Genomic DNA, 15364 nt, shown 5'->3' with positions numbered 1-15364 from the left:
ATTGGAGACAGGTTTTTGACGCAAACACAAACACTGGTTTCCTATGTTAGATGGTGGGGGGCAAGGGGAGAGTGGTCTTATCCTTGGAGATGTCACACCAGTGGGCTCTAGACCCCCAGCCCTACACAGATGGCATAATTATTGGGCTTGATCATTTTTATCTTTTATTCATACAAGGCAATTAGTCCTATTAGATTACTCCTAGCCAAACAAAAAAAAATCTGCCAGTTTGCCAAAACAAAAATTACTTTTAACACTTTTGTGTGCAAGTAAAGAAGCCTCAGTTGTTGACGCAAACTAGAGTTAACTTGTTTGTGTTATCCGCTAATTAATCGACCCTAAAGAAAAGCAGGTTAGGATTAATCGATTTATACACATATTCCATTACTTATGCTACAGTATTTAAAAATAATGACCACAAGGCCAGGCAAGGTGGCTCACGCCTGTAATCCCAGCACTTTGGGAGGCCGAGGTGGGTGGATCACCTGAGGTCGAGAGTTTGAGACCAGCCTGACCAACATGGAGAAACCCTGTCTCTACTAAAAATACAAAATTAGCTGGGTGTGGTGGTGGGTGCCTGTAATCCCCACTACTCGGGTGGCTGAGGCAGGAGAATCGCTTGAACCCAGGAGGCAGAGGTTGCAGTGAGCAGAGATCATGCCATCGCACTCCAGCGTGGGCAACAAGAGGGAAATTCCATCTCAAAAAAACAAACAAAAATAATGACCACAAATACAGCATAGCAGCTAGCCTGCCAGAGTCCCCCTTTTGCTCCCAAACGGGACACACCTCTGGTGGTGGCTACAGACAATAGCTCTCAGGATGAGGAATCTAAGAGGCTCCAGAAGCCCAGAACAAAGGCTCCTCTCCCCTCCAGAAAGGGCATGCCAGCCCCCAAGATGATGTACGTCACCATTTCAGACAATCCTTCTCTCTTTTTTTTTTTTTTTTTTTTGAGACAAAGTCTGGTCCTACCATCCAGGCTGGAATGCAATGGCATAATCTTGGCTCACTGCAACCTCCACCTCCCAGATTCAAACGCCTCTCCTGCCTCAGCCTCCCGAGTAGCTGGGATTACAGACGATCACCACCATGCCCGGCTAATTTTTTTATTTTTTTTTTTTTTAGCAGAGACAGGGTTTCACTGTGTTGGCCAGGATGGTCCTGATCTCCTGACCTCATGATCTGCCCGCCTCGGCCTCTCAAAGTGCTGGGATTACAGGCATGAGCCACCTCGCCTGGCCCAGACAATTCTTCTTTAACCCAATAAGCCACATCCCCCAGGCCTATGCCCAGGTTTGGGGTTCTAAGATACTTACTGCACAACATTTATGTAATCACTCTATTTTTCTGTTCCAGTGCTCCATATTTAGCAACTTCCCTTTATCTGCACTTACGTTTCAGGACCTAAACATTTTCTACTTACATCCATTTAGGGGCTTTCCATGGGCAGATCTGGTCATGACCCACCACATGCTGATTTTCCAACTCTTTGCTGTCTTTACCCTTCGTGTAAACTTGGGTTATTCCAATAATTGTCTTTCAGTAATTTGGAGAGTTATGGGAATGCAACATTGAGCCCAAAAGGCAAGATCAGAACTAAAACTTGTGGCATTAAATATCCAAAAGTTCTACGTAAAATCTTCTAGGAAGTTAATGAGAACCCCAGGCAAATCCACTGGAAGAAAATATTTATCATTTAGCACTAGACAGTTGCAGGTACGAATCTTAATCTACAGAAATGTAGATAAGCTAATTAGTGGATCCCATTCCCATTCATCTAGGACACATAATACCAATACCTCATTCAAGAATTCCCTAATTACTCTACAGTTCTTACTTTCTCTGTGGCCCACCTCCCTCCCTCCAAGTCCCCAGAGACTGGGGACAGGGAACTTCAAGTGGAGCACCACATATTCCCCTCAATCTCTTGTATAAGTCAGAGTCCTTCCTTCACACACAAGAGCTTTAAAAACTCAAAAGCCAGGAAAATGGGCCTCTGTACCTCTGTTCCCTGTTGACTCTCCCTTCACTAAGACAATGTGGACAGACCAACCTTGCTCAAAAAAGCAAGAAGCACTTTGGGAGGCTGAGGTGGGCGGATCACCTGAGGTCAGGGATTCGAAACCAGCCTGGCCATCATGGCGAAACCCCATCTCTATTAAAAAAATCAAACATTAGCTGGGTGTGGTGGCACATGACTGTAATCCCAGCTACTTGGGAGGCTGAGGCAAGAGGGTCGCTTTAGCCTGGGAGACAGAAGTTGCAGTGAGCCAAGATTGCACCACTGCATTCCAGCCTGGGTGACAGAGTGAGACCCTGTCTCAAAAAAAAAAAAAAGGAGGCAAGAAGAGAAGTGTGTGAGACGGTTAAGAAAGAAATATAGGAGAAAACTAAATAATACTTCAAAATTAATATCCAACCATAGTTTTAAATACATTTTCATATAGCTTGTTGATTTTAAAAATCTTTCTTTAAAATATAGATGTGATTACAAGCTTCCAGCAGTTTCACATTGCCCACAGTGGAAGTATTAGAAAGATCCTCTACATTGGGAGAATGAAGTGCTGGCACCACTGAGATATTTGTCTGGGAGACCTACTATTTGCATGGGCAGAGAAAACATTCACATGGAATATTCAACCACAAAAACATCAGATCCTGGGAGCAAAACTAACAATTTCCCAAACATTTCTAAAACAGAAAATATATAGCCCTGACCTCTACTCCATCAAAAATTCTGATCTAATTTTAGAATATTCTGTTCTATTTCTTAAATCAAATGTCCTTATCTTTCTTGCACCATGAATGCTCTGAATTGACCTACTAAGACAAGAACAGCATTAAAACCAACAATGAGGCTGGGCACGGTGGCTCATGCCTGTGATTCCAGCACACTGGGAGGGTGAGGTGGGTGAATCACAAGATCAGGAGTTCGAGATCATCCTGACCAGTAAGACGAAACCCCGTCTCTACTAAAAAAAATACAAAAATTAGCCAGGCATGGTGGTGTGCACCTGTAATCCCCTGCCTGGGAGGCTGAGGCAGGAAAATTGCTTGAACCCAGGAGGCAGAGGTTGCAGTAAACTGAGATCGTGCCATTGCACACCAGCCTGGGCAACAGAGCGAGACTCCGTCTCAAAACGAAACAAAACAAAACAAAAACAGTAAGGGCAGTTTCAATACCATCTTGCTCTCCTCCAAGACTTCCCCTGCTTCCCTTGCTCCTTTCTCCCTGCCAGACCTTGAGTTCTCTTTTCCAAAACATGGCTTGAGCAATTCCTTCAAGAAGTCTTCCTCAGGTCTCTTACCCTGTTCTAACCCTCCCGTGGCTAGTGTGAGGAGCACAGATCCCGTCTGCATTCCAGTTATATGTGTTCCTGTTGTTTCTTCCTGTCTTATCATTAGCCTATAAGCTCTATAGTACAAGGTCTACACACTCACATCCATTGTAGTACCCGTAACCACTTCGCACAACATTCTGAAGGAAACTTAATAATTTTTGCAGTTTGACTTCTGGATCTCTATTCTGGCTCCTGGGTAATCACTTATCAGCAAACAAACGAGTTATCAGTGAAACAGCCATGATTTCCAGAGTGAATCATTTGTATTTCCACTGCTGGAAAAAATAACACACACCACTTTCCTTGCAGAGAGGAATTTCAACAGAGGCATGTGGTCAGAACGTCACTGGCTGGTAACTCTGGCCTGGAAAAGTGAATCAATTTTATTTTGATTCATGTGTTTTTCCAGGTTCCTCTAGCCTAAATGCATAAAAGTCAGAGAATGTGATCACCATAATAGTGGCAACAACAATGACAAAGATACACACATAGTCACTGGTTGAGTACCCACCAGCACGACTGCTGCAAACCACGCCACACCGCACCTGCCGGAGCATCCAGGACCACCTGCTTAGAGCAGGCGCGGCAGCCGTGCCTACCTTCGTCCATCCCAGGTGTGACTCCTCCAGGTGCCAGGGCTGTTTGTCTCTCTTCTAGAGGCTGCTGTTCCTGCTGGCACCCAGCACCTGCCTCCCAGCTCTAAGCCTGTGGGTCAGTCAGGAGGGTCCTGCCTCTGACCTCCCTTAGTCCCATACTTCCAAGTGAGTGGCTTTGCACGGCAGCCCAGCCCTGGGGAACTTTTCAAAGAAGGGGGCTTCTTTCCCCCTTACGTCCCTTACTCTCACCCAACCCTACCCCATACTGATTCTTTACCATCGCCAGCTGTTGCCTTGCCAGGCACTGGTGGAACACCTACATCTCTCCCTGTCACAGGGCTGGGACACACAGGCGTTGGAGTCAGATAGGCTGTGTTTCAATTTTAAACCCACGACACCAATTGCTTCTCTTTTCTGAACCTCAATTTTGTCGTGTGCAAAATGGAGAGAATATAATAATATCTACCTTATGGTGGTGTGGTGAGAATTAAGCAGTAATATCAATCATCATGATAACAGCTGTACTGATCAAGGGACTTCTAGGTGCTGGGTGCCAAGCAGTGTTTTGTACCTCTTCTTGAGGCCCAGTGTGGTGCCTAACCCAGAGCAAGTAGTCAACAGATTCCTTTCCCCTCTTCTTTCTTTTCTTCTCCCTCCTTCATTCCCTAAATCAAATAGGACCTGGAAGTGTATCATCTGGTCTTTTGTGGGGGCTTTGTCCTCTCTGCAGCATCTTCCCTTCTTCTACAGGCATCTGAGAGAACCCAGACCTCTGCTCCAGACTCTCCATCCACCAGAAATGGGAGTCTTTTCACTCTCCTGTCCAAGTCCCCACCCAACAGGGTAGCTCCATTTCTGTTTCCAGCCAGGATTCCAAGCTCCAACCCCATGCTGGCGCTCTGCACCTGGTGTTCTGTTGCTCCGGGGAACACAGATGGCCAATAGCTAGAGACGAGGCCAGCTCTGTGTCCTCCTGGACCATAGAATGTGCCCCTAACAGCCCTCTCCTCCACTTCACCACACAGGCCAGCCATTTGTGCCAAGAACGCTGCAAAACACTAACTGGACACAGATAATCAATGCTTAAGCATGATGGTCTCCAAAGGAGCAGGAGAAGGTCAGGAACCAGCTGGGCATAGCTATCCCCCCATCCTGGGGGAGGCAGTCAAGAGGAAGGGGCCCTGGGGAAACAGGGAGCTGCACCCCACATCAGGGGAGTGAGTGAGTGGAACACCAAGATGTGCTGGACTTCAGGGGCCATCCTATTGTGGGCTAGCCTCTGAAGAACCTTCAGTAGATATTCCTGCCCTTGACCATGGCTGTGGTGCACACATCTCCATTGCCTCAGCAAGGCTGCCGAGCTCTACCTCTCCCTCTGTCCCATTCCTGCTTGTCCATAAAGCCCTGAACAACATCTCTGTGTATTTATTCATATGCACCAAATCTCATCCCCAACACACTTCAATAGTCATAGACACTTTACATCCTACAGTTAAAATCCATTTCCTTGCTTCTATGCCATTTGATTCCTTCCCATGCCCAGTTGTTCACAAAGGAAACCATGCATCAAACATTTGAGCTGCCCTCATCAGCTCTTACTCCAGGTCTCCAGGGCCATGTGACTGCCTATGATCTGATTTCCTTTGGGGCCAATATACAATGCCAACACTTGATCAACAGACCGCAGCAACTGTGGCCTCCGCTTTCTACCTGCTTGTCCTGGGCAGGGCTAGGTCTGGTCACTTTCAAGGTACTGAGACTCTTTCCTGGCCGTCTACAGTAAAAAAAAAAGGGACCACCAAAGTAGAGGCAAAGTTTTCAAGAATGTGCCCTGATGGACAGTCCTCACCTCCCTCTGGCCAGGAGGAGCGGCAGGACCTCTCACTACCTGGCAAGACGAGAAACAAGGTTAAATGTCTCCAGAAGTTATGAAGTCAGAGAAATCTTACAAATAAACAGACGCTGAGTTTGGGTGCTGTCTAAGTGATTTACGTTCACTGTACCTTTGCAATAATCCTGGGGGTAAGTGCTGTTACTACCCACTCCTCAAGTAGGCAAGTAAATAGTAGATAAGTCAATGGAGGCACACAATGGCCCTCTAACTGTCCCATAGCCACACAAGCCAAAGCACAGAGGAAAGTGATGGACGCATCCCCCACCTTTTGCTTTAGGAAGGTGGTCCCCAGGGCCTGGTCTGGAAGACAGAAAAAAGATCTAAAAAAGAGCTGGACTGCTCAGCATATTAAAATGATCGGGGGGTGCCAAATTGGCCCAGTCTTTGAAGAAAGAGAATGGTGATTGAAGATTGCAGGGATGTTTGCAGCGAACAGGCAAAGAGGTTTTGGTACTTAAAACAACCTGTTAGAAACTTGTAAGAGCTTGTTCAAAGTGTGGCTTGGCATGTTTTTGTGCTGCCTTAGGTAGAACTGTGATTTTCTTCTGCTACGCCAAATCTTCAGCGAAAGTCCGCCAGATGTGCCAACACCACCCACCAGAACATTCGTGAACAGATGTAGGTGTTGCCTGAAGGACAAAAGAAGGGAGCAAAGTCTGGCACGGAGGAAACAGCGTGGAGAGAGGACAGTGGCTTTGTTGGGCAAGGTGTCCCTCGGCAAACACTGGGCCCAAGACCACACTGGACAACCGAGAATTGGGTCTGAGCAGGAAGGCGAGGGAAGGCAGGCCCTGCAAATGCAAAGGCCCTGGGGAATCTTTGAAAATGCAGAGAGGAAATGAGATTCCCCATGTAATTTCAGATGGAGGCTTGAGCCATTTGATGTGGATATTAAAGAAAGCGTGACTTCCAGTAGGCTGAAGACTTGGAACCCTTTGTTACACTGCTTGCAATTCTAACAACCACCCATGAGATAAAACTTATTTTCCCCATTGCACAGATGAGAAAGCCCAAGTCATTTAAGAGGTGGATGCTGTCCGGAACCAAAAGACAGGGCCGTGACAGATGGTGTCTGTTCAGTCTGCTCTGAGAGCTGCTCTCCTGTAGAGCATGTCACCTTGCTGGGGAGCTCCGCCCACTTCTGCACAGCCCCGTCAGAAGTCTTTCTTGGTGCTGAATCTTGTATTCCACCCTATTCCCCATGTCACTGCAATCTGAACCTTTTCCTTGAGGACTTCAATGTTAGAAGTCCTGGCTCTGACGTCAGACAGCCTAGTTGAGTGACCTTCACATCACTGGGACTCAGTTTCCTTTTCTATAAAAATGAGGAATACCAACATCTATTTCATAAAGGTATTGTAAGGATTAAACAAACAAAAGTGAAGCACCTAGCATATTGTTAGCTTTCAATAAATATTAATTCTATCACTATGATTGATTGTTTCTCCTCGACTTAATGTCCTATGTACTTTTAGTTTCCCTCAACGCTGACATCTGGTACAAAATAAGAACACTGATACGGATAAAGAGGATCAATGATAAACAGACTGTGCAACCCACAGACTTCATCAGCTGTACATGCTCTTTGTGTGGGTGTGTGTGTACCTGTATCCTTTCATCACCTATGTAGATAGGTGTGACCACCACCACAATCACGATACAGAACTGTTCCATCAGCACAGGGGTCCTTGTACTTCCTCACCTTCCCCCTTGCCCCTCCTTAATCCCTGCCCCCCGGTTATTTTCGAGTCCCCAGGAGAGTCTCAGAGAAATCTCAGACATGTTTTCCCCCTTCAGCCTGCCTGACACTGTTGCTTCCTGTAAGCCACCAGGGAGCCTGCGGCTGCCCCTTTAACATCACTCTCCCCAAGGCCTGTGACCTCCTGCCAGGAAGCTACCTCCACGTTCCCCAGAAGCCAAGACACCTCAGGTATGCCAAACTGAGCTACACTGTGAGTCGTTTATACAAGATGTTCTATAAGAAATGGGGAGACTGTCCATTCTCCAGCTCTGTGTCACACTTGGCCACATGGGTCCCAAAGCAGATTGCATCTGCTCAAATCCTACACCCACTACTGGTTCTGACTGCAGTTTCCTTGTCTTTGAAGGTTAGATCTAAACCCTGGGACTGGGCTGGGCAGACGTTGCCTTTCCTCCTAATCTCTAAACCTGTGTCCCCCTGGGGCCTCTGTTCAAAGCTACTTTTTTTTTTTTTTTTTTTTTTTGAGATGGAGTCTCACTCTGTAACCCAGGTTGGAGTGCAGTGGCGCAATCTTGTTCAAAGCTTCTTCAGCACAATTTTGGTTTTCCTGGATAAATAGATGTACAGAGGGTTCGCCACACGTAAGTTCATCAGATAGACCAAGCTACATTGCAGGATCTGTTTAGGCTTGGCTTGGGTACCTGACTCCTCTCAGGATGAATTTGACAGCATTAAAAACAGATGAAATAAGGCCGGGCGCTATGGCTCACGCCTGTAATCCTGGCACTTTGGGAGGCTGAGGAGGGCAGATCACAAGGTCAGGAGTTCGAGACCAGCCTGGCCAATGTGGTGAAACCTCGTCTCTACTAAAAATACAAAAAAATTAGCTGGACATGGTAGCAGGTGTCTATAGTCCCAGCTACTCAGGAGGCTGAGGCAGGAGAATCGCTTGAACCCAGGAGGTGGAGGTTGCAATGAGCCGAGATTGGGCCACTGCACTCCAGCCCGGGCAACAAGAGCAAAACTCTGTCTCAAAAAAGAAAAAAGCAACAACAACAACAAAACAGATGAAATAGCTAACCTAGGCTCAGGAAAGAAGTCCTCAGATTTGTATGTTCATAATCTAATTCACAATAAAAGTTTTACTGAGTCTAGCTTTGGTCAAAAATATTTGGTTGTCTACAGAACCCTCTCTTATTCACCTACCATCTAACATAAGATGTGTTCATGGTAATTAACATATATCTCAGTATTTAAGTTATAGAACAGCAAAGGGGAAATGTAACTTGGCTAGAAAAGAATTAATATCACCCAAAGATAGATAAAGAGACTCAAAACCTCTTTGCAGGAGAGAATAGCATGTCTTAGGCAGAAGGGTTGCGTCATGTTAGGCAGAAGCATACTGTTGCTATTGTCTTTACTGGGAAGTCAAACATGGTTAAAAGAAGGGTGTGTGAATGCCAAGTTTACAAGGAATAGACTGTGGTGGCTTTGTACCATGACAACTGAGATTAACAGGAACTATGTTTCCAAGAATGCCCTTCCCTGTGTAGTTCTAGGTTATGGGTTGGCTACTAGAGACATTTTGCATCAGACTTGGAAGGTGGGCATGGAGCACCTGAATGTAGCAGCAGGGCAGCAGGGCTGTGGCAGCTGGCAAACATTGTCGCTGATGTGAGAGTGCCCAGACCCACCTCCAGCTCCTGCCAGATCTCCTCCATCTGTTTCTCGGAGTCCTGGGCCAGATGCAAGTGCAGCTCCATGGCAAAGGGCTCCAGCTGCTCCAGCGGGTCATGCAGAATTGAGGCTGGAGTGGATGGGAGAGAGATACATGGGTTCCAGTTAGTCTGTCTTCATGGGTTCCAGTTGTCTTTGTGGGTTCCAGTTCATCTCTGTGGTGTCGTGTTTGTCCTTGTTGTTATCCACACCCAGCTCCATCCCAAATGCCTGTCTGGCTGACCCATAGGACTTCAGGTCAACAGTAGACACCACAGAGGCAATGATGGGCATAGAGTGCCTCCCCCAGCTCCCTCATGGCAAAGCTAGGACCCTGCCATCCATTATTCTATGTCACTTACGTTGGTTCTGCATCTTTGATCAAACCCTGACTGATACAGAATTATGTAATGATTACTTCTCAGAGACGCTATAACCAATTGAATTTGGAATTTGTTGGTCGAATAGAAGATCAAGTTTAACTGTATATTGATTGAATGATGAGAAAGAAATTAAAATACCCTTTGGAGGTGCATAGAAATATATATTCTCTGCCCTGAAAAACAAATCCTAGGTGACTTTGAACTTCAATTCTTACATTCAAATATCCTGCCTATTCTTCAAATGGTAAGCATCTTTGTAAATGTCTCAGCATTTACTTATTCAACCAACTATGCATTGTTTACCTCTGAGTCTGTCCTATGCATGACCCCACAACTAGCCTCAAACACACACTGAGTATTGTTCAAGAAAATTGCTCCCATCTAAATGAGACAGGAATAGCACTGGGTGGTCACAGGAGGATTGAAAATCTCAAACACAAAGTCCAGGCGTGATGGCTCACACCTGTAATCCAAGCACTTTGGAGGCCAAGGCGGGCGGGTCACCTGAGGTCGGGCGTTCAAGACCAGCCTGACCAACATGGTGAAACCCTGTCTTTAAAAATAAATAAATAAATAAGCAAATAAGAAAATCTCAAACACCACCCTGGTTTTGGTGCAGGTGAAAAAAAGTAAAAAAAAAAAAAAAAAAAAAAAAAAAGAAAAACCCAAACAACAGCTAAAATGGAAACTAGGTGAAGAAAACACAGGATAACAGAAAACCAAAAATAAAAGGGAAAACAGCCAGAACCCCAGTCAGGGTGATGTGTCCATGACTCTTCAAGGCAAACCCAAATAAGGGAAGGGGGTGGTATTGGGGGTCCTTGAAATCCACTCCCTTTTCAGAATACTGAATGATTATCCCTTGATTAAAGGAACACCCATACAATTAGAAACCCAAACTCCGTTGTGCATGACTCGCTATCAGGGGCCTGCCCTCATTTCCGTGTGTGTACTTCTGCTTTGCAATAAAAGCTGCTTGCCTTTGCTTCAAAAAAAAAAAAGAAAAGAAAATTGCTCCCCCCACAGCCTTGATCTCAATCTCCTTTCACTTTTATTTTATCTCCCAACTCCAGACTCTAAGTTCTGAAGACCTGGCTCAAATCCCTGCTTTTGGGCCGGCTGGATTTCGCATCTACCCATATTCACCCAGGTATGTGATCCTCTGTCCCCCTTGTGGACTCTGGCTTCGCTCAAACCTTCAGGCCCTGTCACCTCCCCCGGTCTTGGCTGGGGCTTGCAGCCCCAGCTTCTACCAAAGTCACCGTCTGTGTTTGACTATCTGCATGGTGCTTCCCATTGGGGAGGACAATAGGTGTCATCCAGACATCACACCCTAAAGCCTGCAACCTGGTGGGGGAAGTGAGTCATACGCAGAAGACAAAATAAGCATCGAAGAAGTTTGGAGAAAAGTATCATCCCTTTAACCCAACCCAAGGTCATCAGGGGAGTCTTCCTGGATTAGGTAACCTTTGGAGGGACTGGTAAAAATTTAACATAACCCCAGCTATCTACAACCCCAGAAGATGAGTTGGGAAGGTAGGAGGGGAAATGCTAGGGATGATGGAGAAAGCCAAAGAATTGAACCGTGAGGACTTACACAGACAAAATTCAGTTATGATTAAAAGAGTGCAGAGAGAACATTAGGAAATACAGAGAAGTTTCTATTTCCTGTCCAAAAAGAAGCAGGGAAACTATAACCACCACAAATAAGCCTCCAATTTATTCATGACTTAAGACTCATCATTCACGAACTGCTTGCTGGGGTGACAAACGTCTGAACAGTGAATAAGAGGATAAGAGAAAAAAACCAGATGATCATGAAATGTTAGTAAGTTGCCCCCAAATTAAAAGCAAACCATCTCCGCAAGGCTGGGAGAGAAGCCCCAACTCTGAGGCTTTGGCAGTTCAGGGAAGCAGAACACTTCTCCGGGACTCCATGAGTGCTCTTGAAGGCTGAGCTCGTGAACATGGCCCAAGAATGCATTTTTGAAAGTCGGAAATAATACAAACAACTTGTCAAGTTAAACACACAGGGAAAAAAAATGACTGAAGATACGTCTGCTATAGATAAACAAGCTGTCACATCTTTTTGACAGCTTATGGCATTGGAGATTGTTCTAATACAAAATACAATTTGAGAGCCAGGTGCGGTGGCTCACACCTGTAATCCCAGCACTTTGGGAGGCCAAGGCAAGTGGATCACCTGAGGTCAGGAGTTTGAGACCAGCCTGGCCAACAGAGTGAAACCCTGACTCTACTAAAAATACAGAAAAAAAAATTAGCTGGGTGTGGTAGTAGGCGCCTGTAATCCCAGCTACTCAGAAGGCTGAGGCAGGGAGAATGGCTTGAACCTGGGAGGCGGAGGTTGCAGTGAGCCAAGATCACGCTATTGCATTCCAGCCTGGGCAACAAGAGCAAAACTCCATCTCAAAAAATAAAAAACACAATTTGAAAGGCCACCAGCAAAATCCCTGTTCCCTCTAAAAGACAATTCTAACTACATTTCTACAAGACAAGTGTAGGCTTCTTAGGATTCTCTGGAGAGGAGGATGGAACAAACCTGAAATATTTTGGTTTGTTTGTTTTTGAGATGGAGTCTTGCTCTGTCCCAGGCTGGAGTGCAGTGGCATGATCTCGGCTCACTGTAGCCTCTTATTCCCCAATTCAAGTGATTCTCCTGCCTCAGCCTCCTGAGTAGCTGAGATTACAGGTATGTGCCACCCCACCTGGCTAATTTTTGTATTTTTAGTGGAGTCAGGGTTTTGCCATGTTGGCCAGGCTGGTCTCAAACTCCTGACCTCAGGTGATCTACCCGCCTCAGCCTCCCAAAGTGCTGGGATTACAGGCATGAGCCACCGTGCCCGGCCCCCAAACCTGAAATATTTTGAAGCTTATCTAACAGATATTAGCTAGTCAATACAATTAGAATATATTCCACATGTCCTCACTATTTAACTCCAGTTGGAAAATTTCTCAGTCATGGTAATAAAACAGTTCCTCTTGGATTCATCAGGTTGATTAAGTGACCTCTGAGGTGAACTGTGTCTAGACTTATAGGAGACCCATCCGAATTATTGTGATCTACCACGGGATAGCCAAATCCAGATGCTGTGAAACATAATATGCTACCTCTGATTGGAGCAAAGTAGAAAGCCTCAGAAAAGGGGGGGACACAGGAATATTTCTGGGGTATAACCAGGCAGGATCCAAATACTTCAGTCTCAAGGTGGTAGTCAGGGAATACAGCCCGACACAAGAAGGAATTTCAAAGACTCAAATTCTTTATTTTGAGATTCTTGGAAAACACAAACAGAAGGCAAACATAGGTCATGCAGTAACACTTACAAATTCCCCTTTCTTCTGCACCCATTGTACCCATATCTGCTGCGTCTGTTCTGAGGTGTCCCTCACCGGAATTCCCAAGGGCTTTCTCTAGGCTGAGCTCCGCGCTTGTGTTTTCCTCTCTTTACTTCCTCTCTTATTTCTATCCCTTGATTATGGTCATTGATATCACCTCTCTCCCAGTGATTAAAAACAGAATAAAAACACTTCCTGTTTGGGAGAGGAAAGAAGGGAGGAAATTGGGCAGACTATTATAGCATGAGTTTTTGGTTATCTGGGAAAGGGAGGGAGCCAGCAGACATTCCCATCTTTATTCCATTTAGCTCCCTCTCTGCCAGACAGTGATAAGAGAACTTAATTTATACCAAAACCAGGGTAGGGAACCCATTTCAGAGGCTGAAAAAACCAAAAAACCACCTCACTTTTCAATCATCTTTTGCTGGTTGACATATAATTTCCTTATCATAAGAGAATAAGTATGAGATATGGAACAGCACATTTTTTTGTTGTTTTGGTTTTTGTTTTCTGAGACAATTTCACTCTTGTTGCCCAGGGGGAGTGCAAAGGCGTGATCTCCGCTCCCTGCAACCTCCACCTCCCAGCTTCAAGAAATTCTCCTGCCTCAGCCTCCCGAGTAGCTAGGATTACAGGCACCTGCCACGATGCCCGACTAATTTTTTGTGTGTTTTTAATAGAGATGAGGTTTCACCATGTTGGCCAGACTGGTCTCGACTCCTGACCTCAGATGATCCACCCACCTCAGCCTCCCAAAGTGCTGGGATTACAGGCGTGAGCCACCACACTCGGCAACAGCACGTGTTTTAAAGTGAAGATGAGGCAACATAAAACCTGAATAAATGTGACAAATAAAAATAACAATAAATAATAAATGATAAACTCCAACATGAATACAATTTTCTTTCTTAATTTTGACAGTATGAACAAGAGACTTAGTGTTATATCAATTGCAGGAGGGTCAGATAAAAGAATTTTTTCCCTCATATAAAGATTATACCCCAACTCAGGCATGGGAAAATATCATATCATATAACCCTCATAAACCCCAAGTACGGTGCTAGCTCTTAGGGCCACACCAGTGTTCCAACATCTGTAAAGCCAGTTTTCATCTAAGTTTAATTTTAAAAAGCCAAAGTGTTAAGTAAAATCTTGTCCTTATACATCCACTCTGGGGTGGTTTTTCAGTGTCCTGACCCGAACGTAGCGGGGATGGAGCAGGGCGGTTTGAGGAAGGGTTGCTGGGCTCACCTTCTCAGCTTGGCAGAAGCACTGAAACTGGTAGAGGAAAGAGGCCTGGTAAGGAACTGGGGATCGGAGCCCCTTCAAAGTCCTCAAAGCCAAAAAGGCGCACAGAGAGAGAACAGCAAGAACCTGACAGCCTGAAGGGGCATTTCTGGTGTGCATTCAGTCAGATTTTTTCATCTGAGTTTCCATAAAGACCTCTCTTGCATAAACCTCATCCAGGCTTCCATGAACTGGCTGAGTCAGGGCAAGATGCAAAGTCTCTGGGACTGTGAGCAAACAAGATTCTCCCCTTACCCTACAAGCCTACCCTTTCCCCAAAACAATTCAGCACAGCGGCATGCTTTAAAGGCCCACAGCTCTCCCCAGCAAACAGAGAAAGCTCTGCAGCCTTCAGATACAGACTTCATCCTCAAGCCAGACAAGGACTTCATCCTGGTAGGAAAGTGATGAGAAGGAGATGAGGCAATAGCAATGTGTGTGCATACATACACGTAGTTTACAGGTACAGGACTCTAAAATTGCAGTGTGAAGTCTCTTGACACAAGCCACATTCTCTGTGGCTCTGTTTATCCAAACAGAGTTCTATACTAGGGTCAAGAGAGTCTTTAAAATTATAAGGTACTATGCTTTGCTAAATGGCAGCATGGAATGGAGACAGCACGGGTGATGCTACTAATTATGCAGCTTGAGAAAGCCACTCACCTGCACAGAGCTTCAGTTTCCTCATCTGAAAACTGGAGATGATAAAACCTACCTTGTAGGATTTTTATGAATATTAAATAAAATAACATGTAAAAACAACTGGCCAGAACTGGTAACAAGCAAGAGTAGAATTTGGAAAAAGGGTTTGCTTGATTCTAACAGATGTTCTCTAAAGGTGCAAAACAAGGTTGTTGAGAAAGGTGGTGTGTGGCTGGTTGATGTGAGGCTTTGAGACTGCCTGCCTGTGAAGTTTGATTGTGAAATCTCAGGCTCTTAGAAGCCTCTGTAAGGGGATGGGTAGTCACAAAGCCACATCTTATAGTGCGGTCTGCTAGGATGCCTGGAAAACACTCAGAGCTGACTGGAAATTCCCCTGCAGATCTCTTCTTCTGGATTCCTCCCCACCCCACACCAATGAGCCA

Source organism: Sapajus apella, unplaced genomic scaffold, assembly GCF_009761245.1.
Source record: "Sapajus apella isolate SASKATOON/1434 unplaced genomic scaffold, GSC_monkey_1.0 scaffold6, whole genome shotgun sequence".
Classification (NCBI taxonomy): domain Eukaryota; kingdom Metazoa; phylum Chordata; class Mammalia; order Primates; family Cebidae; genus Sapajus; species Sapajus apella.
Note: the sequence above shows the minus strand (reverse complement) of the source record.